Source organism: Gossypium raimondii, chromosome 9, assembly GCF_025698545.1.
Source record: "Gossypium raimondii isolate GPD5lz chromosome 9, ASM2569854v1, whole genome shotgun sequence".
NCBI classification, from domain to species: Eukaryota; Viridiplantae; Streptophyta; class Magnoliopsida; order Malvales; family Malvaceae; genus Gossypium; species Gossypium raimondii.
In genome coordinates, this window is record NC_068573.1 from 22837825 (window position 1) to 22864128 (window position 26304).

A 26304-nucleotide genomic window follows, 5' to 3' on the forward strand; every position below is an offset into this window, starting at 1 on the left:
ATAGGTGTCGAATCCACCAATATAAACCTACACCTAATTTTGCAAATTTAAGCAGTATAGGGAGTAGGGTCGATCCCTCAGAGACTGGGTTACTGCAAACTGTTGCTCTCTTGACCAGATTTATGTCGGGCAGTTGTCGTGCCCAAGATATTAGGGGGGAGAATAAAATCGAAAACCTGGAACCTGAAATAAATAAATAAAACTCGTAAAAAGTAAAAGTTGAAAATGAAATAATAAAAAGCAGTTAAATGAATTTGAAGAAAAATTAATTACAATAAGCTCAGCCTTAGGCACGGATTTTTCCTCGTCTTCGAACTGATCCTCGAAATTAGATGAACTCTTCTTTTCCAATAAGCTAGTTATAGCTACCAAGGACGCCTCGGACACCAACTCTTCCTTGTGCAAATTAGTTATGGAACGTCCAATAACTAACCCTTATCGATTGAACAACCACGAAACGTTCGTGATTTAGAACTCCGGCAGCTTTGCGTTCTAGAAGAGCCTAGCTCAAACCAATGCCCTCAACCGCGTGGGACATTTAAATCCGGTTACTACTTCCCTTAACGGAACCAAATAGCAATCTCCACTTGGCACGCCAATGTGTTCACAGAAAACCGATTAGAAACGTTCCTTTCAAAATTCCAACTGTACGTCTAACCACACTAAATCAAACGACGTCTTTTTTGACTTAATGTTGATCTGACTTTGTGAGTTGACAAAATCATACTCTTAATCCGGAGAAGTAATAAGTAATAGAACTTTAGGAGTTAAATTGCTCGGGTTCGTAACTCACGGGTTTTAACGAGGCTAATTTTGGCCTAAAGCTAAAAATGGGTTTAGTTGGCTAAGGTTTGGGGCATATTAGTATTGGAATAATTAAAAAAGGTAAAATGGGTGAAAGGAATGGAAAACGTGATTTTAGTTTGGGGGCTGAAATTTTGGTGCTGAAATAAAGTAATAAAGTGAATTAGCTACTAGAGATGGAAAGAAAGTTTGAAAAGGAAATTGAAAATGGTTTAAGTGGTATCAAGTTGGAAAATTAGGAATTGAAAGTAAATGAAACTAAAGACAACAAATAAATCCGTGAGAAAAGAGAGAATGTATTGAAAGATGAATGCTTGATTTATTGCTTGATGATTAAAATGAACAATGTAGCCTCTATTTTTACTAGTGGCCTTACTAAATTAAGAGCCAACTAGTATAGAAAATCAAGGAAAATATTCCATAATATAAAAAATATCCCAAAATAATCTCCCACTAAGTCAACAATTTCAGCTAATTATTCTTGGAAAAATTCTGCTTTGGCCCTCCTTCTTTGCTTCTTTCTTCAATCTAGCCCAATTGTTTCCTTTTTCTTCTATTTAGCCCCAAATTGTATTCCTGCACAAAATTCAATAAATATGGCAAAATTAGTGGTGCATTCTCATAAATTAACCGATTTTAATTACATAAAATATGTAACTTTAGCATTTAATCAAATCCCCCTACTTAGCTTATGCTAGTCCTCGAGCATTTTGTATGTATCTGCAAAAGGAAAAATTTCCTCCAAAATAGGACTTGACCCCCATGGTTTGCACAATTCAACAATTTAATCCTAGCACATTAACATCTCAAAAAACCTAGCCTAAGAAGTAAGTAAATATATTTTAGAATTTATTAGAGATAGACTTACCTTTCATTTTATTTATTTATTTTTTCGTACTTAGGACATTTTCAAATTTTTTGACGCGAGACATGATGACAACCCAAGCACCGTGTTCCGGTTACTCAATTCAGACGTCTCTAAGCGGGTTATTTCACCCTACTCATGATAACTTGTTAGCGGAGTGAGTGCAAAGAAATTGGACAGCCACACGAACTTTTTTACGCGAGATGTGATGACAACCCAAGCACCACGTTCCGGTTACTCAGCCCAATGTACAACCCTAATTTTTCACTTTTAACATTCGTATCAGAGAAGTTTTATTATTTTTTTCTTCCTTTTTTTTTTGACTTAATTGAAAGATGAAAGGTAGGCAGTCAAGCAAACTCATAATTCCCAAAAGTTTCTTACCCACTAAGTCTAGGTTATTGAAAAGTTGTATGTGTAAAGAACTAAATAGCTAAATAGGTCAAACCATAAGTGTACCATCCCAACTTATCAAAAGAAAAATTTTACCTTTTACCGAAAACATGCAAAAATAGCGATGACAGATAAGCAAATTAGAATCAATTTATGTTTCCCTCCCCCTACTTATTTTACATTGTCCCAATGTAATTTAAAGAATAAAAGTAAAGATAAGTAGGAGAAAGAGAGAAAAAGAAACTCTTCATGTATTTCAACGTCGTGGAGGGTGGTCTCATAGGTAGAGTGTGACTTGGCTGAAATAAAAAGAATTTTGTGGGTTGACATGTGGAATTTAATTTTGTCTTGAAATGTTTTCCTGCAAAAATAGAAATGAAAATAAAATAAAATGGTAAAAATAAATAATAATAATAGGAAAATTAAAATTTTCAAATTTATTAGCTAAGCTATAAACTCGAGAAATAAATTATTAAAAACCAAGATTACGAGATTTGTAAAACAGTCGTGATAAATGCACCAAGTAAGTTCCCAGGAAAGAGAGGTGAGTCACAATGGACATACTTAAGTACTAAGTCTTTCCTTAGACAGAACTAATCCTCGACATGCATTTTTATTTTCCGTTTTACCAAAAATTTTATTTGCATAAAGGAAAAGAAAATTTGGGTTGCCTCCCCACAGCGCTTTATTTAACGTCGTTAAGCTCGACGACCTGTTATTCAAGCTCTAGGCTCCTTGAGAATAATCTCCTCAACTGTGTGTGTTTAAAATTCTCGTAAAAGGGTTTCAGCCGTTGACCATTCTCCTTGAAGCACTTCCGGGTTTCTTTGCTTTGAATTTCCACTGCACCATTCGAGAATAAATTTGTAATAGTAAATGGACTTATCCATTTGGATCGAAGCTTACCAGCTAATCGCTCGAGCATTTGATCGATAAAGGGAAGTGGAAAATGTTTTTTCCAAGTAGTCGCATTCAATTTCCTGTAATCGATGCAAACCCTCCATCCATTCTGGACTTGTGTAGGGACTAGCTCTCCTGATGAGTTTTTCACCACTGTCACGCCAGTTTTCTTCGGCATGACATGAACCGGGCTAACCCAATCATTGTCAGAGATCGAGTATATCATTCCAGCATACAACAGTTTCTGGATCTCCTTCTTTACTACCTTCATCATGTGTGGATTAAGGCGTCTTTGAGCATCTCTCTTTGGTTTCGTGTTATCCTCGATAGAAATTCTGTGCATACAGGTGGATGGACTTAGCCCTTTTATGTCGGCTATTGTCCAACCAATAGCCTCCTTATAATCCCTCAGATCTCGAACTAGACTTTTCTCCTCGTATTTGGTTAATTTGTTTGACACTATCACCGGTAAGGTGTCTTTCTCTCCCAAAAAGACGTACTTGAGATGGTCTGATAATGCTTTAAGCTCCAAGGTTGGTGGCTGCAAAATCGAAGGCAACATTTTAATTTGGGAAGGTAATAGTTTAAATTGGTTACGTCAATTCGTTGACGATGGTTGTGTCTCCAAGTGTTTGACAATTTCTCGCAATGGTTTTTCTATAATTGATAATTTATCGAAATGACTTAAAACATCCATGTCAATGCTTCTGTAAAGGATAGTTTCTAACTCATCAAAGTCATGATATTCAGAATAGGATTGAGTTAAACAATCTATAATATCAATGCTAGAGATATTTGATAGTGAGTTAGGATGACCCATAGCTTCGTAGACATTGAATTTCACGATTTCGCCGTCAAACTCCATTGTCAGTGTTCCACTCCGAACATCAATTTTTGCTCTTGCGGTACTTAGGAATGATCTTCCAAGAAAAATGTCAGACAAATTAGTTGAGTTATCGTCCTCCATATTAATAATGTAGAAATCTACAGGGAAAACTAATTCATTAACTTTAACAAGGACATCTTCAAGCAACCCTTCGGAATAGATGACTGACCTGTCCGCCAACTGGATTATTACTCTTGTCTTTTTCAAAGGACCCGCGTTAATCAACTTATAAATAGGATAAGGCATAACATTAATGGAAGCCCCTAAATCACACATCGCTTTCTTAATGCCTACATTACCTATCTCACAGGAAATAGCAAACATACCTTGGTCCTTGTATTTAGGCGGAACTTTCTTTTGCAGTACTGCGGAGACATTTTCTCCTACATTTACTCTTTCGTTACCTATTAACCTCCTCTTGCTAGTGCACAATTCCTTGAGAAATTTTGCATAACGAGGGATTTGTTTGATAGCGTCGAGCAAAGGGATATTTAACTCCACCTTCCTGAACGTTTCGAGGATTTCTTTTTCCTCCTTCTCTTTCTTATCCTTTGCGAGCCTCCCTAGAAAAGGAGGTGGCATCACAACTGGTTTCTGAATTTCTGATTCTGGTCTGGCTTTTGGATCAGAGATCTGCTTTTCCCGTTCCTTGTCTTGCCCATGACTTTTTTCTGGAACTGTTTCCAAAACTTTTCCGCTACGAAGAGTTATTGCACTTACATTCTGCCTAGGATTCTGCTCTGTCTAGGAAGGTAATTTACCTTGAGACTCTAAACAATTAACTACCATCGAGAGTTTACTAACTTGATTAGTTAACTTTTTTATTGATGCGTCTGTCCTCTGTTGATATTTTGCAGCATCAACGGCAAGTTTTCCACAATAGCTTCTAGAGATGTGCTTGGCTTAAGTGGCAGTTGTGGTGGTTGCAAAGGTCTCGGTTGGTATGACGGATTATATCGGGGATTAGCCCCGTAATTTAAGTTGGGTGATCCTTCCACCTGGGATTGTAGGTGTTGGAGAAAGGATCATAGTGTCTTTGCGGAGGTCCCGAAAAGCCTCCGACAGTATCGACATGTGCCGTTGAATTTTCGTTAAGGATTGGGAACAAATCCATCGGATGTTCAGATGTAGTACAAATTCCACACAGTTGGATTAGGTTCTTCTTTTCTGTAAGCATAGATTGAACAATATTAGTGAGCTTATTCAATTTATCTTCTAAAGATGAAACGTTTACCCCATTAACCCGTCTTGTGGGTTCTGAATTTGGCTGATATTGTTGAGAATTTGCTGTCATGGTGGATATAAGTTCTCTTGCCCTTTGAGGAGTTATATTGACAAGCGCCCCTCCACTAGCAGCGTCAATCATCTTCATCTCCATAGGGAGCAAACCCTCGTAGAAATATTGAAGAAGTGATTGTTCGATCAAACCGTGTTGAGGACAACTTACACACGGTTTTTTGTATCGCCCTCAATAGTCGTAGAGCGATTCACTCTCCATTTCGTGAATTCCCACTATGTCTCTCCTAAGTTCGGCTGCTCGCGATGCTGGGAAGAATGTGTCAAGAAAAACACGAGATAAGTCATCCCACGTTGTAATAGAACCGGGGGGTAAGTAAAATAACCATTCTCTTGCTGTATCAACTAAAGAAAAAGGAAAAGCCTGAAGTTTGATTTCATCTTCAGTTACTCCCTGTAGTTTTATGCTTGAGCAAACCATGTGGAATTCTCTCAAATGAGTGTGTGGATTTTATTCTTCAAGCCTCGAAAAGTGGGCAAAAGGTGAATCAGGCCTGACTTTAACTCGAACGGGGTTTCTTCGGCTGGATAGTTGATGCATAAAGTGTTTGCTCTTTGGGAGCAGCGGCTAGTTGATGAATGGTTCAGTTTGCCATCCTTTCTGGTTCACCAAGATTGTCTTCTGCTTCTTTCGCTTCAGGAAGTGGTTCGGTCTCAGTTTCAACAACTTCGACTTGTTTCCCACGTCGAATTTCCTCTGCACGAATTGCTTGTCTCAACTTTTCGACGTCAGATTCTAGGAGCCCTTATCCTATCTCAACTTCCATTTTACTTGCACGTTTAAGAGCTTCTGTCTCTTTTCGTCCTGCTTGTGTTGATTTCTCGATCTCTGGGTCGTATTCAAGATCTCCGGATGAAGATCTGGTCATGAAGATGTTTTAAACAATTATAAGTGTTGCCAATCCCCGGCAACGGCGCCAAAACTGATGGGTGTCGAATCCACCAATATAAACCTACACTTAATTTTGCAAATTTAAGCAGTATAGGGAGTAGGGTCGATCCCTCAGAGACTGGGTTACTGCAAATTGTTGCTCTCTTGACCAGATTTATGTCGGGGCAGTTGTCGTGCCCAAGATATTAGGGGGAAAATAAAATCGAAAACCTGGAACCTGAAATAAATAAATAAAACTCGTAAAAAGTAAAAGTTGAAAATGAAATAATAAAAAGTAGTTAAATGAATTTGAAGAAAAATTAATTAGAATAAGCTCAGCCTTAGGCACGGATTTTTCTTCGTCTTTGAACCATCCTCGAACTTAGATGAACTCTTCTTTTCCAATAAGCTAGTTATAGCTACCAAGGACGCCTTCGACACCAACTCTTCCTTGTGTAAATTAGTTATGGAACGTCCAATAACTAACCCTTACCGATCGAACAACCACGAAATGTTCGTGATTTAGAACTCCGGCAGCTTTGCGTTCTAGAAGAGCCTAGCTTGAACCAATGCCCTCAACCGCGTGGGGCATTTAAATCCGGTTACTACTTCCCTTGACGAAACCAAACAGCAATCTCCACTTGGCACGCCAATATGTTCACAGAAAACCGATTAGAAACGTTCCTTTCGGAATTCCAACTGTACGTCTAACCACACTAAATCAAACGACGTCTTTTTTGACTTAATGTTGATCTGAATTTGTGAGTTGACAAAATCATACTCTTAATCTGGAGAAGTAATAAGTTAAATTGTGACGAGGCTAATTCCGGCCTAAAGCTAAAAATGGGTTTAGTTGGCTAAGGTTTGGGGCATATTGGTATTGGAATAATTAAATAAGGTAAAATGGGTGAAAGGAATGGGAAACGTGATTTTAGTTTGGGGGGTTGAAATTTTGGTGGTGAAATAAAGTAATAAAGTGAATTAGCTACTAGAGATGGAAAGAAAGTTTGAAAAGGAAATTGAAAATGGTTTAAGTGGTAACAAGCTAGAAAACTAGGAATTGAAAGTAAATGAAACTAAAGACAACAAATAAATTCGTGAGAAAAGAGAGAATGTATTGAAAGATGAATGCTTGATTTATTGCTTGATGATTAAAATGAACAATGTAGCCTCTATTTATACTAGTGGCCTTACTAAATTAAGAGCCAACTAGTATAGAAAATAAAGGAAAATATTCCATAATATAAAAAATATCCCAAAATAACCTCCCACTAAGTCAACAATTTCAGCTAATTATTCTTGGAAAAATTCTGCTTTGGCCCTCCTTCTTTGCTTCTTTCTTCAATCTAGCCCAATTGTTTCCTTTTTCTTTTATTTAGCCCCAAATTGCATTCCTGCACAAAATTCAATAAATATGGCAAAATTAGTGGTGCATTCTCATAAATTAACCGATTTTAATTACATAAAATATGTAACTTTAGCATTTAATCACGTATTGGGTTCTGATTTTCTTCGTTAAATCTAATAATCGAAAATTGCTCTTTGATCAAAATAAAAATCACTACACCAAACAGGCTTATAAAAGCGCCGCTAAAAGTATTTGTGGCGCTTTGAGAAGCACCAAAAAAAACGCCGCTAAAGACCAAGACCTTTAGCGGCGCTTTTCTCACAAACGCCGCTAAAGACCACGACCTTTAGCGGCGTTCTTCTCACAAACGCCGCTAAAGACCACGACTTTCAGCGGCGCTTTTCCCATAAACGTCGCTAAAGACCATGACCTTTAGCGGCGCTTTGCCCACAAACGCCGCTAAAGAACAAACCTTTAGTGGCGCTTCTAGCAAAAACGCCGCTAAAAACATAATATTTAAAAAAAATTATTTTAATCAAATAATATTATTTTTATGGTAAATATTATATTATGTTTTATTTTTAAATTTAAAATTTAAAATTTAAATATACTTTTAAGGATAAATAAAAATATTATTTAGATTAAATTTTTATAAAATTTTAACTTCAAAACCAAATATAAAATTAATAAATTTAGTTTTAGAATTTAGTTTTAGAATTTAAAATAATAAATTAATAACAATTAAAATCCAAAAGTTAGAACTCAAGTTGTTGTAATATTAAAGTAAAAATAAAATTTAGAATCAAAACTAAAATAAACAATGGAAAGATAGCTCAAATGTAGGTTTTTGCTGCAAGTTACACAAATAATAACGAAAAATTAAACACCACACAAAAAATTTATTAAACTAGTTAAGAAATACATGGTGCAGCCATGCAGTATAAATACAATAGAATCATAGGGTAATTTTGCATAAATATCTTCAGAGTACCAAGAACAATTTGCCACAAAATTATGAAACATGATAAAAAAAAAAACAACAGGTAGCAGACAAGCTATTTGTTACTTTTTGTTTTGCTTCCAAGGCTTCCTCAGCTGCCTTCATCTTGGCAACAGAATCATCTTCATCATCCTTGCTTAAGAAAACAAAGAACCTATTGTTAAACAATTTAGAACTTAACAATTTAACCCAGATCTCGAAAAACACCACTAATTTAAAAATGAAATCAACAAAACCAAGAATTAATAAAGACATGGAAGAAGCTAGTTCACCAGCTATATTCTGGAAACCAGCTTGCTCCAATTTATTGGCAGCAGCAGTAGACCTTCACATTTTAAAAAGAAGTTCAGTTCCATCAATGATTACTCACATTGAGGCTAAAATGAAGATAAGGGCATCGAAATAAATTCAGACCATTCACCAGTTGAGTATATTGAATGCAGAATAGCCTTTAATCAGATCTAGAATGAATCGGATTCGGATGTATACTAATAAATCAGATTGCAAATCAAGCATATCCAGAGCATGGTAAGAACTAACCTCAGCCCCTCTTGACATACGAGTAACAATTTAGATTCGGACCCAAAATAAAGCAAACTCAAATATCAGAAACCAAAAATAAAGCATATCCAAACTCAAAATAAAGCTCAATATTGGAGCATTCTAATTTTCTCAGAAACCAAACAGTAGACCCAAATATCAGGTTTCGAAATTAAGCAAATTTGAGAAGAAAAGAAGTTTACCTTGTAGAAGAGAGGGTCAAATAATAACAAGTAGTAGCAATTCCAGCCATTGAAAGAAATATCTACTTGGTTCTGTTGCTGTTGCTCCTCTCCGTGTTTTCAGAGTAGTTAAACTGAAGCCAGCTTAGAATTGGGGATAGCCACGAGATTGACCCAAGAAATTTGGAAGGAGCAATGGGTTTCTGCCACGTCTTTTATTAATAAAGACATGGAAATAGCTAGTTCACCAGCACACCTTCACAAAGAAATAGAACAAACTCAGCACCATTTAAGGGTTAAAAAGCCAATAACTGGAATGTTATCTACCGATAAATTTGACATACCAATTACTTATCTAGCGTAAGTAATATTGTAAGTTAAACCATTTTGTGGGAGGAGAAACCTCTATTTGTTTTCCATGGGTTAGTTTTGTGTGTGGGAGAGATTTATTAAAAGTAATTATATTGAATTTTATTCATGGTTGGTTATTGGAGTTGTTGAGTTTGATGGTTAAGTTCATGGAACAGCATGGATTTATTTGGTGAATTTATGAGAATCCTCCAAAATGATTCCAATGCCAAATCCTACTGCTTCATCCATCCAAACAAAATCTCAAATTCTTTGTCGATTTCAATGAAAAACAAGTATGTTAAGTGTTCAGTGGTTTGTTCTTGTAGAACACATGATTAACTATTTATTTTTTTAGCAACACCAATATCACTAAGTATTTCATGCAATACTAACTCCTTCCAAAACAACCAACAACTCAAAATTAAAAAAATATATAATATTTTGAAATCTTTAGAACTTTCAAGTTTTTTATTATTTTATAATTTTTATATATTTTATTTCTTTTATAAAATTTATGTATTTTTAATTTGTTTTAAACTTTTTAAGTTTTATTATTTTAAATACAAGTATAAAGATAGGTTTGAGTAATCATAATGTAAAATCAAACTAGCTCAAAGAAGAAATGTGTACTAGTTGAATTTTTTTGAATATATATATAGAACATTTTTATAAGAGGGTTAATATTTTTTAATTAAAATCAAATAAATACAACAATGAAGAAACTGCGGAGAGAAGGATAGAAAGAGAGCTCGTCACTCACATAGCCAAGCACTGCTGAGGTAACCAAGAACATAAATCCTGTAAGTGTTATCTTAAGAAACAAAAGCATACCAATTTAGTAATCAAATAAATCAGGTGTAATAGTAAACATGCATATACATGTATAAGCATGTCCGAGTTTGTATGTTAATAGAAAATCACAATTTAGAAGTAGTAAGCATTACATACCATGTTTGGTCTGGAAAAAGAACAACCAGCCGAGTAGCAAACACATATAGAAACATAAATATATTAGTGCCGGCAAATATCATTGAAAAACAGGCAAATACTTGAAGCTCAAATGAAGCATGATATAGCGTTTAAAACTTATACTTTCACACAAGGGCGTAACTAAGGGGAAAGGCAGGGGCCTTGGCCCCCCTTGATTAAATGGACTAATAGCAACTTTAGTCCCATCCAGTTATAAAATATTCAATTTAAACCCTATTCAAATATAATGTTTACTTTCAACCCTTCTTCTAAGTTCAGCTCTATATCAAATATCACAATCCACTAGCAACACTCAAACAGGTATAGATAGGAACCAGTGTTTCAAAATAAGTAAACAACACTAACAAAATGAAGCAGCAAATAAAAACTATGGTTATTCAAAGCATAAATAGAGATGACAAAATTACTTTCACACAAAAGGGGCCTTGGCTCCCCTTGATTAAATGGACTAATACCAACTTTAGTCCCTTCCAGTTATAAAATATTCAATTTAAACCCTATTTAAATATAATATTACTTTCAACCCCCCCTTCCTCAAGGTTCAGCTCTCTATCAATATCACAATCAACTAGCAACAGTCAAAACAAGTGTATATAGGAACCAGTGCTTCAAAACAGATAAACAACACTAATAAAATGAAAACTATGATTATTCAAAGCACTAAAATAATAAAAAAAAATCCAAAGAACTTACGGCATCCAAAGAGGGAAGAAGTTAACAAAACGGCTCCAAAAGGGTTGTAATACATATTTAGCAAGGTAAGAGTGATCCACACCGCTGTATTTGTATATTTTCAAAGCTTGTACACCATGTGATCCTATATACCCTATTTTTTGCTAAGAACTGCAATAATCCAAACTAATGGGTATTGATAAAAATGATTCAAATGTAAGAAAAAATGAAAAAAACTCAAGGAAATCAATTTAAAGAAATTCCCATGCTTGTTTTTTGCATAGAAAAAGATTAACTTTTGAACTAATAGTTAAAGTTAAGAGATTCCATTAACTTTGGAAACAGAGAATCAAAGAAATAGGTTAGCATAAATCATGAATAAAGGGATTTTAAAGTGAAAACAAGGAACAAAATGATCAAACACTGAAAAAATATAGCAGATCTAAGACTCAAAAGCAAGCAAAAAGTTAAAACCCAGTAAACACAATAAAACAATGAGAAAACTGAAGAAAAAAAGTTTTTTTTTTCATTATACCTGTTTGAAGCAGAGATCAAAAGCTTAGAAATTTGATTTGCAAAGGAATAAAAAAATCAGATCAAGTAAGGCCAAAAGGCAACGAAGATATTTTTCTTTCCGTCTCCCGCATTTCAAACATAAGAAGCTCAGCTGTAAAAAAGGTGCAAGAGCAGAGCGTATTATTACAAATAATCATAAGGGAGTGAGAAGGGAGTGATACTTAATTTTTGTACCAAATTAAATATTAGTTAATTCACGGCGGAGAAGGGAGTGAGAGGCTGTGGAGTGGCCTTTGGGGTCTCATCAGCCATGGGAGTGCAGAGTGCTTGTTGGAGAGTGGCAACTGAGAACATATTGTCGGCCATGGGAAATTAGGGATTTCAGGGGGAAATTTTAGGGTAAAATGGCGCCATTTTTTTAAAGTCAAATGATTTTTGTGGACTTTTTTTATAAAAACGCCGCTATTGCTTACCTAATGCTCATTTTGGGTAAAATAGTACCATTTTTTAAAGTCAAATAATTTTATGGCGTTTTTTATAAAAATGTCAAAAAGGTAAGCAATAGCCGCAAAAAAATCATTTCCTTTTGAACAAAAATTATTTTATTTAAACTAATATTTAAATATATTTATTAATTCTATTTAAACTAATATTTAAATATATTTTATTTAAACTTATTTATTAATTCTATTTAAATTAATATTTAAATATTTAAATATATTTTATTTAAACTTATTTATTAATTCTATTTAAACTAATATTTAAATATATTTTATTTATACTTATTTATTAATTTTATTTAAACTAATATTATAAAATATATCAAATGGTTTAGATTAAATTTTTAAATATAAAAGCATTAATTAATTGTATAAAATTTTATCATTTAACAAATCTCAAATAAACCTTAACCTTAAACCCTAAATTAATCATTCAATACATATAAAGTCTATCTATTATATATCTCTTAAATAATTTAAGCTATACTCATAATTTCAATATATATAAGAACATATTTAAAATATAAATTAAAAAAATAATTAATCTAAACCCAAAACCCTAACTCGACCCCTGAATCCCTATACCTTAAATCCCTAACTCTTAACCCCTAATGTTTAACCCCTAAACCCTTAAACCCTAAACCTTAAAGCCCAACCCTTAAACTATAATTCGTAATCCAAAATCCCTAAATCCATACTCTCTAAACCTTAAAATATGAACTCCTAAACCGGCCTTAAATCTTAAATTAATCATACACCCTAAACTAAAAACCCTAAACAAATTTATTATTATCTCTTTTACATAAGAACATATTTAAAATATAAATTAAAAAATAATTAATCTAAACCCAAAATCCTAAACCGACCCCTGAATCCCTAAACCCTCAATCCCTAACTTTTAACCCCTAACTCCTAAACCTTAAATCCCAACCCTTAAATCATAATCCCTAATCCATAATCCCTAAATCCATACTCCCTAAACCTTAAAATAGTAACTCCTAAACCGGCCTTAAATCTTAAATAAATCATATACCCCTAAACCAAAAACCAAAAACCCTAAACTATAGTGATAATTAATTCAATATTTTAAAATTAATACTATCTCTTTTACGATTATATAATAATTTTTAATATATAAATTAAAAACAATCAAGAATCATGTACCCAAAAACTTTAAAATTATTTTAAATAATAGTATTTTAATTTTTTCATGTGTTTTATTTCAAATTATTTTTACGTGTCATTTTTTTTTGAAGATTTTAAATATTCAATTAGAAATAAATTAAATTTTATTTAATTAATATAAATAAACCAATTAAAGATAAAATGCTTTTAGCGGCGCTTTTTCAAAAACGCCGCTAAAGCCCAAAGCATTAGCGGCGCTTTTTCAAAAACGCCGCTAAACCCCCAAGCATTAGTGGCGCTTTTTCAAAAACGCTGCTAAAGCACAGAGCATTAGCGGCGCTTTTTCAAAAACGCCGCTAAAGCTCCAAAAGGTCAGGAAACAACGCCATTAGGCTTAGGTGTTTTGCGGTGTTTTTCAAAAAAATGCCGCTAATGCTCATTTTTAGCGGCGTTTTTAGTGGCGATTTTCATTAAGCGCCGCTAATGCTCTATTTTTACCGGCATTTTTTGTCTAAACGCCGCTAAAAGTGCCGCTAAAAGCCTGCTTTGGTGTAGTGAATGAAAAAGCTTGTTGTTGGGAATTTAATATGTTGCATCCTAACGCATTGGCTGTGATGTATTGATTTCTCGAGACAAAGATTTTTTAAAAATATATATAAAAAAAATAAAGGAAATATTGGATGTTTGGGATTTTAAGAAATCGTGCCTTAACGTATTGGGTTGCGTTTTCCTTATAAATTTTAAACAATTAAGTATTTTCTTAAATTTTATCACACGAGTTTTTTTGGGATAAACTCATTTTGAAGAAATGAAATATCGTGCCCTAATGTATTGGGTGTGAAGTTTTCTGTTCCAAAATGAGGGCGTCTTAATAATTAATTTAATTAAGGATCGCATTTTTTTTAACTCTCGACCTTAAGACGTTTATTAATCAACTTGGTACCAATGTTTGGGCGTACGGGGGAGCTAATCCTTCCTCGTAAGTAACTGACTCCCGAACCCGTCTTTCTAAAACTCGTAGACCAAAGTCGTTTTTAGGTGGTCCAATCACACCTTAATAAAAGATTGGTGGCGATTCCAAATTTTCATCGACAACTAATTTTTATTTTTTTTCTCAAAAATAAAAAATGGTTTCGACAAATAGTTTAAACATTTTTTTTTGCATAACAGAAAAATCAAGCTGAGAAAAAAATGTACTCATTCCAACACATTTACATTTGTTTTATTATTATTATTATTTGGTTAGCCAAATAATACTTTTTATTCAAATGGATAAAAAGAAGAAAAAGAAAAAGAGGCCAAGTAATGGAAATACCACACACAGCCTTAACTAATAGCCTTATCATGAACCATATAGCACCCACATCTCAATACATAAACAACAGTCGTTATCAAATCTAAAAAAGAATAACCTCAAATCAAATCTCCACTAAAGATATTAAGCCTTATTATATTAAATTAAATGAATTTTAAAATATAATGGCCCATTTATTATATTGATAATAAATAAATTATAAATAATACAATAATACAATAAAAGTACAATTTTAATATCTTTAATGGAATTAGACTGAATATTTAAAATTGTAACTTACTTTTTTTTCTCGAAAATAACTTACTTCTTGATAAAATGAAAAATTGAAACTGACATTGAATGTAACAAGTAATCGAATTTTGTTACAATTAGAGATTAAATAGCAATTAATAACTGAAACACTGTAAAAAGTAACTGCGAGCATTTCCTAAATGAAATTCAAATTATTAAAAACTAAAATTGACTCTTGAATTTATAAACTAAATACAAATTAAAACTGACTTTTGAATTTATAAAGTAAATTTACATTAAAGCAATTTCAGTTTTTTTTTTACTTAAAAGTTAAAAACTAAAACAGTAAAAAGCATTTGAAAGAATCCTCACCATTTATTCCTTAGTTTTCTGTAAAATCTTTAATTTTTAAAATTTCTTTTTCTTTCTTTGACAAAACTTAAAATAAAAAGAAAATTGTCAAGATATTACATAACATCCATTCTAAGCTCATTTATAAAATTGATAATGTAATATATATAAAATTAAAATGGTAAAATGATAGAGATTGTATGAAAGGGTTTTTAAAATTATTTTGTAAATAAATTTATTTAATTTTTGTTGAATAACGTTCTAAGAGAGAAATAGAATCGAAGGAAGAAAAGAAGAAGTCGAGAGAGAGAGCTAAAGCATAGAGAGAACTGGAAAACAAAATTCAATGTTCATACCTTTCTCTTTTCTGTTACACGTAATATAAAGGAAAATAATAACCGTCATACCAACAGTTCACTAAACGAACCCGTTTTTGTCCAACCAAAACCCACCGTATCACTAATCTACTGAATAAGAAACGTAGCACTTAACTAATTATTTTCAACAGCCCTAACAGAATTAAAACCCATAAAAATTGCCCGCTCTGGAAGAGATCCTTGACCTCAAGGATCAAATGTGGGAAATCGACGCTGTAGCTCCAACAGCTTCTCCCACGAAGCATCATCTGGAAAAATGTCTGCCCATTCAACCAATACCTCCACTGCAGCGTGATTACCTTGTCTGACCATCCTCCGATCCAACACTCGAACTGGTGATTTAAGAAGAGGACCATCCGAACCAACTGGGGGCAAAGTGGGAGCGCTCACAGTTGAGCCAATATTTTTTTAACTGCGAGACATGGAAAGTATGATGAATTCGAGCTGATAAAGGTAGAGACAGCTTGTAAGCCACTTGTCCTATTCGAGCTTCCGCAGGAAAAGGACCAAAATACCGAGGTGACAGCTTTTGGTTTCTGAATTTGCGCAAGGAATGTTGGCGTTATGGCTGCAGCTTCAAATATACTAGATCACCCACTTGGAACTCCCTTTCAGTTCTTCTTTTGTCAGCCATTTGCTTCATTCTATCCTGAGCCTGAGAAAGGTGAAACTTGAGAACTCTGCGCATGACCTCTCTTTGCTGCAAGGTGCGATCCATTGATGCCACTGGGGTTGCACCTGCCACATAAGGTAAATGGATAGGTGGGGGCTATCCATAAAGGGATTCATAAGGAATTGTCTGAATCGCTGAATGATAGGTTGTGTTATACCACCATTCGGCAAATGGTAACCACGCTAACCATGCTAAAGGTTTCTCCCCAACCATGCATCACAAATATCCCTCCAAACATTTATTTAAAATCTTAGTCTGGCCATCTGTTTGAGGGTGATAGGCTGTTGACTTCTTCAACTTAGTCCCCATTTGTTTAAACAGCTCCTGCCAAAATTGACTTAAAAAAATTTGTCCTTATCTGAAACAATGGACTGGGGAATGCCATGAAGCTTTTAAATGTGATGGAAATACTCCTGAGCCACTGTGAGAGCAGTGAAGGCATGAGACAATGCTAAAAAATGATTGTACTTTGTCAAACGGTCAACCACTACAAAGATAGTTGATTTTTCTTGTGAAATGGCAATCCCTCAATGAAGTCTATGCTAATGTCCGACCAGACCCGTTCAGGAATTGGCAACGGTTGCAAGAGACCAGGTGATACTGCATTGTCTGACTTACACCGTTGACAAGTCACACACTCCCAAACCCACACCTGTATGTCCTTGAAGAGTCCTTTCCAATACAACAGGGCTACTATTCTATGGGGAGTCGCATGTACTCCTGAGTGGCCTCCCAAGGGAGTAGCATGAAAGACATCAAAAATCTATTTTCGAAGTGCTACATCCTTGCCAACCACCATCTTATTCTTCCTGCGCAAGAAAGTGCCATGCCATAGATATTTAGGGTGCAACTGTGGCTGAGAACACACCTAATCACATAGTTGAGACAGCTTCTGATCGGTTTCATCCGATCTTAGAATCCGTTCCCAGATCTTAGACCAATCTGAATCCTGACTTCCTTCGCATTGAAACAGCTGATGAGATGATGCTGAAGGTTTCCTAAACAGCGCATCCACCACTGCATTTTGTGACCCTTTGCGATACACGATTGAGTAGTCATACCCGAGCATCTTAGCCACCCACTTCTGTTGATACAGTGTGATAGCTTGTTGCTCCGAAAGAAACTTCAAGCTCTGATGGTCCGTCTTGATAATAAAATGCCTACCCACCAGGTAAGAATGCTACTTCTTAACAACTAAAAGTACTGCCATCATCTCCTTATCACAAATAGACAAAGCTTGGTATTTGATTCCCAAAGCTTTGCTAAAGAAAGCTGTTGGCCTCCCATTCTGTTGAAGGACTGCTTCAACTCCTTGCCTACTAGCGTCTGTTTCCACACAAAACTGCTCCTTAAAATTTGGTAAAGTCAGGACTAGAGCTTGACAAATTGCTAACTTGAGCTGTTCAAAGGCATGTTGTTCTTGTTTTGTCCACTGCCATAACACACCCTGTCGTAACAGTGCAGTAAGAGGCTTGGCTATTAACCCATACCCTCGTATAAACCTCCTATAATACCTTGATAGACCAAAAAACCCCCGTAACTCTTTAACTGATCGTGGAGAGGCCCAATCCAAAACACTTACTACCTTAGCTTGATCCATACCTTTCTCTTTTCTGTTACACGTAATATAAAGGAAAATAACAACCGTCATACCAACAGTGCACTAAACGCACCCGTTTTTGTCCAACCAAAACTCACTGTATCACTAAACTACTGAATAAGAAATGTAGCACTTAACTAATTATTTTCAGCAGCCCTAACAGAATTAAAACCCATAGCAATTTTTAATCCAATTTTTAAACACTAAAATAAGCAATTTTTATGCGAGGTGAGAAAGAAATAAAATTCATTTATAAAAAAATGAAACTTATTTAAAATGTATCAAAAGTTGTTTATAAAAATTAAATTTACTTAGATTGTATCAGATTGCTTAATTGCATGTGTTTCACTTCATAGAATGTAATGGGTTTTTTTTAACTTTGACAATTGATTAAGGATGTGTGGACAACTTATTATTTTAACCATACAAGTACTAGTAACTACCTTTGTTAACTCTTAATGGCTTTAAACTTCAAAAGGGACTAAATTGATATAATATATAGATTAATTAAGTAAAAAATTCATATTAAAAGGATATTTTTGTCAAATTAACTACCTATCATTATCTAAGCATGGTCACTTGGCTCAAATGCTTTTCTGTGCAAGTCATGGTCAATAGCCATTAGAGTGAATGCTACGCTGAAAATGGTGAATACTGAATAGGGATATCAAGAAGAATAGTCTTTTTTATCACGCGCTTATGTCACGGGCCAAAGTTCAAAGCCCGTGACCATCGCACCAAATACATCCAATGGAGGTCTATTGTTCAGATGGGGATCATTTGGCCCATAAGAACTGGCCCGATTCAAAGAGCTATTGGACAAGCTCGTCGATTGAAGCTCTGTTGGTCCAGAATGAAGAGATGGCAACTTAGGCTAAATATAGTAACTAATCTTAGAAAATAGAGGGAATCTTATCTTGTAAAGATTAGATTAGATTTGATATGGCTTATCTTGTAAATCCCTAAAATACTAAAATAAAGGGATATGGTTAAATCTCATCCGTCAATGTAAATGTATCTTGATCGTCGGTTTTGGGGAAGCTCAACTATAAATAGAGAGTCTCCCCCTCATTTGTACTCATTCCATTGTATTCTGAATTCTTAAGAGTAATAGAGTTCTGAGAGCATTTACTCAAACACCTTGTGTACATTCTTTTCTATGGCTTTCTGTTGTTCTTTGGCTTAGCTTCTTTTGGCTTAAATCACTTCCGCTCTTTAATTTGTGCCTTGGAGGAGTTCTTAAAGAATCCTCACTTTTGGGCGTAAAGGCTGACTTAGGCGAGTTTAGATGAACGGATCGCCTAAGGCTGTACGGATTGCGAGACGAAAGGTCTAGCTCCGTGACACTTGGTATCGGAGCTTTTGGTTCGAAGGCACTGTTGGGATATCGAAAGAAGTTATTGGTCAGAATGAGCCAATGGAGACCCGAGGAAGGGTTAGAAAAGCGAGTCGATCAAGGGACTTATTGTCAGCTTTGGAAGATCGAGTCGTCACTCTTGAGGAGTCCATGGGGGACGTCAAGGAGAGGATTGATGATGTCGATGATAGACACAATGATGGGTTACGAACATTGCAAGAGCAGCTCAGGGAATTTGTGTGGGATACTATCGTTTCCTCAGAGAGTAAGCTGGCTGAGAAGGACGATGCTCTCGAGGCTATAGTGACAGCTTTGAAGGAGGAGATCAATGATCTTAAGGGGGAGCTCAAGATTTTCAAGGCTGCCATAGGGAATGGAATGTTGGCTTCAAAGCCGAAGCCACAAGTGATGGATGTGCCCAAGCTGAAGGCATTTAAAGGGGCAAGGTCTGCAAGTGAAGTGGACAACTTTCTTTGGGCCATGGAGTAATACTTCCGTGCGATGAACATCGAGGATGATGTCACAAAGGTAAATACTGTTTCTATGTATTTCACTAATGTTGCTTTGTTATGGTGGCGACGTAGGTCCACTGACGTGAGACGTGGTGGGACCGAGATTGGGACTTGGGAGGAGTTCCAAAAGGAATTTAAAGCACAGTTGTACCCCGAGTATGCCGAGGATGAAGCCCGAGCAAAGTTGTGACGGCTAACGCAACGAGGCACGGTTAGGGAGTATGTGAGGGAGTTCAGTGAACTCATGCTCCAGATCTCTAATTTGAGCGAGAAGGAAGCATTTTTCTCCTTTACAGATGAGTTGAAACCATGGGCGAAGCAAGGATTGCAACGTCGAGGAGTTAAAGAACTTACCAAGGCCATGATGGTAGCGGAGTCCATAGTGGAACTTGCTCCGAGAAGGGACAGGTTTGAATCTTCCAAGCCCAATAAGAGGGGCAATGGTGGGTACCATGAGGAGGATGAAGAGGGACAAAGCTATGATGGCAACGGTAGTAGCAGTGATGGTGATGATAGGAAACCACGAAATGGGAAGTGGAGACCTAATAGCCCGAAAGAAAAGAGGGGAAGGTTACGATGCTACTTTTGTAAGGGACCGCACATGAAGAGGGACTACCCAAAGGTATCTTCAGTTTCGGCTATCCAAAGAAATGATGAGCCGAAAGAGGCAAAGCCTATTGAGGAAAAACCATCGAAGGTCAATTCGATGGTGCTCATTCCTAATAAGAGGAATGGTAAAGAAGGGTTGATGTTTGTAGACATCAACATTGTGGGTCGAAAGCGGGGTGCTCTTATTGATACGGGAGCATCAGACTTGTTCATATCGGAAAAAGCTGCAGGGAAGCTTGGTCTACCGATTAGGAAATCGAATAAGAAGATCAAGACAGTAAATTCTGAGGAGGCCCCAACTATGGGGGTAGTTCAGAATGTGGAGTTACAAATCGGCGAATGGAAGGGCAAGGAAGACTTTGAGGTAATCCAATTAGATGATTACGATTTTGTACTTTGCTTAAACTTTATTGACAGGATTCAAGCAGTTCTGTATCCATGGGCCGATCAAATTCATGTTATCACCGGTCCGTTAACAAGAATTATTATGCCGGTGCTTCGAGATATGAAGGTGGGAGCAAAGGTGTTATCATCAATCCAACTAGTCGAGATTGTTTGGTATGGGAGTAACATTGACTCGATAGAACGGAAAGATACGAAAGCTCCTTCGGAAGTGTTAGTGGCTCAAGAGTTCGATATGAAGCCTGCAGATTCGATTGTGGAGCCGACACCTTTGAGAAAGGTGGGTTATGCATCGGCCTTCAAGGAAAAAGGAGCGATGCGAAAACAGTCGGGACGAGTAAATGCTGCGAGTAAGGTACATTACGAACACTTTGATAGTGTTTTGAATTCTGACTTGTTGGTTTGGCAAGGTCGTAGGGGCCCTTTCAAAGTTCATGAGAAAGGAGGCCAATAGACTGTGGGCAATACGAAGCCAAGATGTGAGAATCAAGATGATTCAAGAGAGAACAAGTCAAAGTTGAGGCAAGTTAAAGCAGAGACTTCTTGCCAACAAGATGTACCAACGAGTGCAACGGTTCAAAGGAAGATGCAACGGAAGCTGAGGCAAAGGTTCCGAAGGAAGGGATAACCTGATCGTAAGGCAAGTCAGGGAGAAGCCAAGGTAACGAGAAAGTTCAAAGATGAATCATGTCAGTGCCATTCGGAAGTCGCAACGAGGGCGTTGCGAGAATGGGTGGGGGAGAATGTCACGGGCCAAAGTTCAAAGCCCGTGACCATCGCTCCAAATTCATCCAATGGAGGTCTATTGCTCAGATGGGGATCATTTGGCCCACAAGAACTAGCCCGATTCAAAGAGCTATTGGACAAGCCTGTCAGATTGAAGCCTGGTTGGCCCGGTAATGAAGAGATGGCAACTTAGGCTAAATATAGTAACTAATCTTAGAAGATAGAGGGAATCTTATCTTGTAAAGATTAGATTAGATTTGATATGGCTTATCTTGTAAATCCCTAAAATAAAGGGATATGGTTAAATCTCATCCGTCGATGTAAATGTATCTTGACCGTCGATTTTGGGGGAGCTCAACTATAAATAGAGAGCCTCCCCCTCATTTGTACTCATTCCATTGTATTCTGAATTCTTAAGAGTAATAGAGTTCTGAGAGCATTTACTCAAACACCTTGTGTGCATTCTTTTCTGTGGCTTTCTGTTGTTCTTTGGCTTAGCTTCTTTTGGCTTAAATCGCTTCCGCTCTTTAATTTGTGCCTTGGAGGAGTTCTTAAAGAATCCTCAGTTTTGGGCGTAAAGGCTGACTTAGGCGAGTTTAGATGAACGGATCGCCTAAGGCCGCACGGATTGCGAGACGAAAGGTCTAGCCCCGTGACACTTACACCTACAAGACTGGTACGGTAACGTCGTAACTAGGGTTAAGAGTGTAACGAGTGCAATTCAACACTTGTCCTCAGCAGATATTGGTAACCTATTGTTTTTAATTATTGTGAAACTTGTGATAATATTACTCTCTTCTACGACTGCCGAAGCAGGGGATTTCTAAATAGTCGTTTCAGTTTCAGAAAGGGCAGAAGAGAAAGGATGGTTAATATGAATGCCATGGAAGCAGTGACAAAGTTGAAATTCCTGTTGATGATTTGGCAGACGGAATTCTTGCTGTGAGTGAAAGTTTAATTCAACCGTTTGACATTACAGACTTTGCATTCGACGGATATTGTAAACAATGCATGGATTCCGGCGGAAGATGTGGCATTGGATCATCCAACCAAACTGTACCCTCAGGATTATCCGTCTACAACAATCAAATTGTGGGAAGCAATATTTCGTAACTCCAGTCCAGTGCTTAAGATTCTTCATTAAAGCTCACCAAAATAAAAACCAAAAGTAGAAAATTCAAAAAAGTTAATTGAAGTATGTAGATAGATATACAAATTAGACATTTCTAAATCTTGCTCGGCTGATGCATCAAAGTAAAAGCGACTATTACTTTTTCTCCATCCCTCCTGTTTCTTCAAAATTTATTGCTTGGTGAGAGTGAATAGCGACACTAATTTAATTTTAGCCTTAATATTATCTATACTTTTTTTAAATTTGGTACTTAAACTTGACCTTTTTTTTAAGTTAGTACTTAATATTTTTTTTGGGTCCAATTTGATACCTGAACTTGATTCGTTTTCTTAATTTTGTACCTATTTTTTTTTTTGCTTGAGTTGATAGTTGAACTTGTCAAACATTTATGAGGTAGCAAAAATAATAAATGTATGATCAAGATGTGATGATGATATATTTTGTTTATAAGTTCAATTACTTTTAATTTTATTTATTTATTTATTCTATTAATTGAAATAATGAATTTTTAATTTGAGTTTTAAAACTCTTTTTTCTTATTTAATATTAATTCATTAAGTATAGCTCAATACCTAATTTTTAACATGAATTTCCTATAATACTAACAATATTTATGTAGCATAACAAATTTTTTTAATACTATTTAATGTTTTGCATAATTTGTATAACATTTAATAAATTGAGGTCCCAAATTGAACCTAAAAAAAGGTTGAGTACCAAATTAAGAAAAAAATATGCCTAAGTTAAGGTATTAAACTGGGCTCAAAAAAAGTGCAGGCAGAATCAGCCCCCTGTTATGACGCTCAGTTCCCAAGAATTCTATGTGCTGCATCTCAATCGGTCTCATGGTTTGTTGACAATCAAACGAGTGGAATTGAGCAACACTTGTCCTCAGCCGATTTATGATAAACAATGCTTTTAATTATACTGAAACTGCTGAAAATATTATTCTGTTCTACGACTGCCGAAGCAGGGGAGGTCCGAATCATCGTTTCAGTTGCAGAAAGGGTGGAAAAGAAACTTCCCTCTTGTTCTTTAAGGAGGATGAAAATGAATGTATTGGAAATAGTGAACAAGTTGAAATTCCTATTGGAAGAAAGGTCTTTGATGATCTGATTGGCGGAATCAGCACTGTGAATGGAAGTATAGTCGAACCCTTTGATATTAGATACTTCGCAGACAATAATTATTGCAAACAATGCGAGGATTCTGGCGGAAGATGTGGATCCAACCAAATTGAAACCTCTCTATTTGTCTGCTATTGTCGTGATCATCCTCATATACTCAAATGCAACCAAGGTATGGTATACCTGCTTCTTTTAACTCTTCCTGAATCGTTAAACACTCCATTGTTCAGAAACATGGAACCCAGTTGATATCCAGTCGTCTTTTTCTGCTGTTTATGACCCAGAATTAACCCCAGCTTTGGGTTCTTAATTATCCAATCTTTTCAGCTTTTTCTTCATTGATTAGACCTTTAAAATGATCCATGCATGGTCTAACTTTGGAATTGGTCAGCGGTCCCAGACAGCAGCATCCATTAAGGGACTATTCTTCCCAACTTGTTTGGCCCAAACCTCATCTTCTACTTCTCTTCTTAATTTCATTCCCCCCTTCAAATGCAATGGAAAGGTTTGGCCAAAGTAATGCTTCTTTTTCTCTCCTTTCAATTCAACCACCGAAATCTTTGGTTATATAGAGCAAGTGCCCCCACCTATTAAATTACTCTTCTATTCTATCTTTTCTCAATTGTCCCATTGCTCTAATTTTATAAAAGAAATTATTTTATTCTTTCATCCTCTCTTATTAATGTCTTTTAACTTTGTTAATGTAGCATATACATAAATAGACACATAAACATTTAATTAATTTTTTAATTTTAAAAATATTTTTTTATGAATTGAATTATTTTTAATTTTTAAAATTAGTTTTTATAACTTTTTTGAAAATTTTAAATTTTAAAAAATTAATTAAATCTTGACGTACCATCCACATGACAATTCATATATATGCAATATCAATAGATATAGCCCTACGCTGCCTACTCCTACCCCGTCTGTCTTGGGTGTTCATAATGATATTTGACAGTTTTAACTATATCTAAAGTTTTCACACATAAAAAGTTCAAGCATAAACTATTTTTCCTTAGTGTTTACAATCTAGAGGCTACAATTTATCTAAAGTTTCAAAAGTAACAATTAACTAAATTAGGATCGGCATCAGAGTCTCAGATTTAATTTATTTTTAAAGAAAATAATTTTTCAAAAGTTTGTGGCATGACTTTTCCCCAAAATACCCCTCTTTATAACATGCATGTAGACTTATTTAAAAATCCATAGTCCAAGTTTCAGAAACTTAACTATGATACCACCAAATGTAACATTTCTAACCCGGTCTATAAAACTATCGAAGTTTAAAACAATCTTTATTTTATCAGAAAAACTTAGTGTGTTTCCTTAAGGTACAATTTCTTTAAAAAAACCAATTGATTTTAACAGTTACTCATTTCCAATTTATTTACTATTCAAATTCTCATTCATGTGATATCGCAACGGAAAAGTGATATTCATAATAGTTTTAAATAAGAAAAACTAGAATTTTATGCATAATTAAATAAGAGAAAAGTTCCTACCTATACTCCACTACACTTCACAATATGAGTTCTCTAGAAGTCATCCATCCCAACACTCCGTTTTGTGGATGAATGAACTGCCGGTAAAAATTATGGATAAACTACTAGTATTTTTTCATTAAAAAATACAGTTAAACTGCTAGTAATTTTTGGATGAACCACTAGTGTTTACAGATAAATTGGCAATAGGATGTGGATGAACCACCAATGTTTGCATATTATTAAGCTGTCAATATTTTCTCATTTCAATCATCTCACCCCATGTAGTGCAGTATGACATGCTTATAACAATGTCGTACAAAATTAGTAGACATTTTTAACATGTATTCAATTCAACAGTAGCAATAGACATGCTTACCATGCACTCAAAAGGCTAAAGCAGTAATTATAGTATCAATTCATTAGAATTACAATGACAATAGTCATGCAACATTCACATATTATATATTATAACAGTTGTAATCCATTCATTAAATCATAAATTCCAATATATTCATAATATCAGGGACTCAATTGAGTGAATAAAATCTTTAAAAATAATTTGGGGGCTATATAGGGACTAAACTAAACAATTCACAAAATTTTGGGCAAAACTATAAAATAGAGGTCAGACGACCGTGTGGCTAGGTTGTGTAGAAGGGTTACACTATTGTGTGGCCAGGCCATGTAACAGCCTGATGCCGTGTGAAAATCGATAAATTACCCTATACTAGAGACACGGCAGTGTGGTTCACAAAGTCCCTAAAATGTACAGGTGTAGATGGTTGTGTGGTGGTTATGTGTTCCACCCGTGTAGTCCTCATGCCTATGTGGGTGACCTTGTGGCCCTATACCTATACACATGTGCCCCAATTCACTTAGTAAAGATCACACATCTTTCACAATAGGTCCAATAGATGTTCCTTACGCTCGATTTTGATTTGATTCACCTAAATTTGGTCCTTCAACAGGGAATACACACGAGTTAACAATTATTATCAAGATTTTGAAAAGATTACCAAAGATTTGCGAGAATCATAAAAGATTGATTAATTGAACTTAAAGATTAACATCGGACATTAATGTTATGGAAATACGAGATTTAATCATCAAAACGAGGTGTACTTACCGTTTCTTTGCAAGGATATGGATGTTATTGATGTCAATTT

At 35.4% G+C, this 26304-nt stretch overlaps 1 long non-coding RNA gene across 3 annotated transcripts; it reads right to left on the reverse strand.

The window, feature by feature from the left end:
• Nucleotides 1–7132: 7132 nt before the first annotated feature.
• On the reverse strand, nucleotides 7133–12010 carry LOC105798665 (uncharacterized). 3 transcript variants are annotated; one of them, XR_008189040.1, is made up of 7 exons: nucleotides 11634–11995; nucleotides 11120–11269; nucleotides 10197–10394; nucleotides 9107–9341; nucleotides 8636–8688; nucleotides 8430–8499; nucleotides 7133–7409 (listed from the first exon to the last, which is right to left on the reverse strand). It is a non-coding gene; the product is annotated as an uncharacterized LOC105798665 (long non-coding RNA). The 3 variants fall into 3 exon arrangements; XR_008189039.1 differs by lacking the exon at nucleotides 7133–7409 and having other exon boundaries at nucleotides 8233–8499; nucleotides 11634–11765; nucleotides 11849–12010; XR_008189038.1 differs by lacking the exon at nucleotides 7133–7409 and having other exon boundaries at nucleotides 8233–8499; nucleotides 11634–11994.
• Nucleotides 12011–26304: the final 14294 nt, after the last annotated feature.